This window comes from Alosa pseudoharengus, unplaced genomic scaffold (genome assembly GCF_046254945.1).
Source record: "Alosa pseudoharengus isolate Yale_2024_CS ecotype anadromous, Long Island Sound unplaced genomic scaffold, YU_APseudo_1.1 YU_APseudo_1.1_scf_5, whole genome shotgun sequence".
Classification (NCBI taxonomy): domain Eukaryota; kingdom Metazoa; phylum Chordata; class Actinopteri; order Clupeiformes; family Clupeidae; genus Alosa; species Alosa pseudoharengus.
In genome coordinates, this window is record NW_027468837.1 from 28,891,462 (window position 1) to 28,896,461 (window position 5,000).

The following is a 5,000-nucleotide window of genomic DNA, read 5'->3' on the forward strand; positions in this document are numbered from 1 at the left end:
GCTGCCCTCCGACGCCTGGCGGGAGTTGAGCAGGAATGCCAACCGCAACCTGCAGGCCGGGCACTCGCACTTCCGCAGCCTGGACAATGGGCCCGAGCTGGCGGCCGCCCCGCGGAGCCTGACCAGCGACTTCCTGCTGAGCCGCGGAGGCCGGGAGACGCTCTACCGAGCCAAGCCCAGCAACGGCAACCTGCTGTGGGTCAGGGGCAGTCAGCGGGGCCGCAGGGGCATGGGGGTGCCCAGGGAGACGCAAGGAGGCAGCTTCTCGGACCTGGAGCAGGGCACTGCCAACGGAGAGCTGGGCTCCGCCAGGACCAGGAGGCAGGCCAACATGGTCACTAACATGATGCCCGCGGGCAGGGAGTCTCCACGCATGGCGGCCGTCGCCCCCTTCAGGTTCAGGTGAGAGATCGGATCAGTCTTGAAAAGAAGCGTTGATTATACACCACAGAGACTAAGAGAGAGTTTTACACGTGAGCTGTCTCATTTAACAGTGACTTTCACTATCACTCAGTGATCAAAGACACTTTAGAGAAATGCACCCCCTTATCAGAGCACACTGTGTTAGACTAGTCAAGACCAAACCTATGGTGGCTGACTCTTCTTTTCATAGTAATGTAAACATGCCTGTAAGTGTGCCGTAGCCTTCCGTTACTTCACTTCAATCTATCTATCTGTCCCCCTGTAAGTCTATCATCCCTCCTTCCCTCTCTCCCTCCCTCTATCCCTCTCTCCCCCAGGCTGCAGGTCCAGGAGGACACGGACGGCACCTGAGCGACTGCTCCTCGGAATCTATGGAGGTGTGCTGTGAAGAGACCGGTGAGTTCAATACTATCATAACGAATTACATCAGCAACTAAGACATACACAGCAAACAATGCATGTATATGCCACCCCCCCCCCCCCCCCCCCACACACACACACACACACTAAACACAATGCATAGCATAGCAGATAAACACTGTAAGAGAACAAAGAAATGAGAGGTTCTAAATATATAAGTTAGATGCTCTCGGAGTATAAAGCAATCTAGCACACAGAGACAGCACAGCACAACAATACCATACACCACAATTTACTTAACTGCATGTCTAAATGGTGTAACCCTGGACTTCCACACGTGTCCTGAGGGACGTCTGTCCAACCTAACACAGCTTGGCTCCTGTTCTTGTCTGAGTAATTTGAACCTTTCCATGACCACCACATGTTTCTTAGGGTTTTGTACACCTCTATGATATGTGTGACACAGGTAACAGATAAGCTCTTTACTGAGCCTGGCCTGCTCTTCACTCTCATCCACTGCCTGCGTAACAACAACAACACCCCGGAGACACAATCACCAGAGAATGAGAGCACTACATGGAGACACATAGGGCTAATATATAGCTAATACAGCTAAAACACACAACTAATGCTACTGATGTCCTTATTGACACACATAAGGAATGAGGAGAGAATCTAGGGTTGGTCTAAAACATAGTGAACTTTTTACTGACTAAGAAGTACACAACTGTAAAGTTAAAACCCAGGAAATGTGCATGACTGCAATACACAAGCGAAACATAATGTTTGAAGCTGAACAAATCTGTCCGCTCCCTGCTCTTCCCATTGTAGAGGCCTGATTTTTCCATCAGAGCCAGAGGCTGACAGCTCTCTCAGATGGATTGGTCTCTTTAAACTCTCTCTGCTCATTTCTTCATTTCACATGCTCATTTTGGGCTTTCCTTCCAAACGGAAAAGCCACAGAGATCGATCTATATTTTACAAGTCCGGGCTCCTTTGCCAAGGTCATTTACAGAGACAACAGGCAATTGACCATCAGTGCCGTGGATTTAGAATATTTATAGGTCACAGACTTTTTTCCAGTGGAGCTGGCCAGAGCAGAGCTGAGCTCCGCATGGACTGTCTGCTGGCCTATTGCTGGGCTCTGCAGAGACACAAAGGCCATGCCTCATTCACACACGCACGCACGCACGCACGCACACACGCGCACACACACACACACACACACACACACACAGTGTCCATAACAGTGGATCAGGCCTATAAGTGGCCCAGACCTCGTATACTTGGCATATCCAATAGCCAAAGGCCTCCTGAAAGGAAATATAAAAGATCTCTCGCTGAACCTAGCTCTGGCTGTAAATGACAGATTGCCAAGGTTCATTCCCACACAATGCTAACCGAGACAGGTAGCCCTCTCCCACACGCCCAATTCAGATGCACACTTTGTGAGGTGAAGCTACTGAGCCCCCTGTGTGAAGTGTGTGTGAAGAGTGTGCTACTGACATTTTCTCCCAACCTTTAATCCTCAAGTGTACATCATTCACAGTTTTGTGTTTACATATACAGAATGCTTACGTGTGTACTGATGATTACTCACTACACCGATGCTATAAAAGATAGACACTGTATTTTTAAGTGAAGAGATTTTGCATTGAGAAGTGAAGGATTTGTAACAGTGTTGGTTCAAGTTTCATGGCCTTTTCCATGTGTTCAAATTGACTGTCTATATCAGGAGGTTCAGCCTGTCTTTGTAAAGTCTCTCAGGATCTTCACTGTTGGGGTTATCTATGGCTGGAGGAGATTGGAAAAGAGTTATTTTTACCTCAGAGGAAAATGAACTTTGAGGGGGGAATGAAGCCAAAATCTTAGATGTTGCATACTAATTGAGATATAGCCCATCAGAGATCAACCTTGATGGCAGATTTGTTCCAGGTCGGATTTGGACGCTCTTTAGGGTCAGATCCATTTCAGTGGTAGTCTCTTTTGATTTGATTTGGTAGAATATGACTTCACAACCCCTGTATACAAAACTACAACAACAACAAAAAAATTAGGCAAATTGCTCCTTGCTATTTGAATTTGAAAACTAAAACAGAGAAACCCTATAAGTCCTGTGTTAATCAAGACATGGGTGGAGCATGTACTGCACAGTATTAGTAATGATTAATTGAGTTACTCTTCGACCATACCGGTATATACAATTAGCTACATAGTGATCTTTATCCACAATTTGTGTATCTTCTGTTTGTGTTCTTTGTGTTTGAAGATGGATTTCTTATAGTAAGAAGCCTAGTAGCCTTCTAGAATGTCCAGTGAAAGTCTTAGCAGCACGGCTATTCTACGAGGACTTTCTAGAATGTCCAGTGAGAGCCTTAGCAGCTATTCTACGAGGACCGTCCAGAGACAGGTGTTATGGCTGGAGAGCTGCTATGGGCTCGGCTCTGTCCAGCAGCCGCAGCACTCTCCCTTCTCCCGGTCCCTGAGCTAAGCCTGGGAGTCTGAGAGCATCCCGGCGTTTCCACTGATGTCTTTGGCTCGGTCCGGGCTCCCACAGGCTCACACCGGGAAGAAAATATTCAGCTTTACACTACTGACAGCTCAGCGTCTCCCAAATCCCACACCGGAGAGACAGAGAAAGAGGGAGAGGGAGAAAGAGTCTTGTATTTCCCCAACTGCCATTTAGTTCATCCAGGATGAAATTTCAGCATGTTTTCCTCTTTTATTTATTTATTTATTTACTTACTTATTTATTTATTTCGCTCCTGAAAACATTAGCATGCCAGCAGCTGTTGTTTTGCTCTTTTTTGAGTTTCTCTTTTGCTAACATGGATGGAGACATGCTATACAGAGCCTGATGTCTGTCACTCTGTGGGTTAGAGAGAGAAGACTTGGAAAGACGAGGAGGGCCATTAGTGAATCTGATATGGGGTAGATCCGGGCCACAGTCAGCGTTAATCGGCGCTGGGTTCTTTTCTTCCTGCTGTTAGACAAACCTGCCTCCTCTGGGTGGCCTACATACAGATGTCTTTTAAATAAGGCGTCCCAGGGTTTACTGGTTTAGCCGCAGAGAATAATTAGCCGTACCTCCTGCTAGTTTCACACCATGACCAGGTATAGCAGTGCTACCTGCAAGGCTCTTTTGAATCAGGGATGGTGGTGTGTGTGTATGTGTGTGTGTGTATGGGGGGGGGGGCTAGGAGAGGAGAATAAACTGATGAAGAAGAATCTTGTCTATCCACGTACAAACTCACGTCCAAAAAAATGAATGGATGGGTGGGTGAATGGATGGATGAATCATTAGATAGATGGATGGTTGGATGAATAATGGATGAATGACTGACTGCCTGACTCAATGAATGGAGATACAGTATGTTTTCCTTTGAATATGCCTTTCCATGTGTACATAATGTCTAGCACTTTTACAGTAGAACTTTTTTCAGATTCTTTAAGTCCTTCACAAATGTAGTACATGTACAATCATTTCCTGTGTTTTAGCCGCATTGTGTTTAAACCGCAGGACAGTGTTGTATGCAAGTTAAAGAAACAAAACCATATTAATACCATATTAACTGCCCCAGTACATTAACCTCATAGCTGAAGAAATTTAGTAAAATCAATGTGTAAACCGTGGCTAATAGTTGGGAAATTACTGTAGGAGACCAATCTTATTCCCAATATTAAAATAATATCCACATAATATCCACATGGATGACTCCACAGTAGCCGAGCTCTAGTAGCCTCCACTCCATGTCCCGACAGTGGCTCGGTGGTGGAAAGATGTTGAAGCTGATGGCCTGTTTGGTTTATTTTGGGGAGTGCTGTGGGGAAATCTGCTAGTGAATGAGGCCATTTTGGGCCAGGACCATCAGGCGGAACTGTGGTTGAGCATGTGAGACTGGTCATGTGGACCACATGACTTTGGATGCACTTTTTAATTCCTCTTCGCTTCACTTCCATAGTCTCACACCCAGGAGCTGACGGAGGAGGAGGGCCTGGGGGTTTCCCTTCCTCCCCACATATTTGGGATCTTCAATGGCCTTTTTTTTTTTGGCTACAGAGATAGAAGAGAATGCTTTTGATGGAACCATTTTCAGTTTTGACATTCCACATGTGGTATGGTTTTGCGCGGGCAGAAATAATTGTGATAAAAATACTCAAATGTCATATGCCTTTCTATGTGGACTTCATCAGTTTGTGTGTGTGAATAGAGGAAG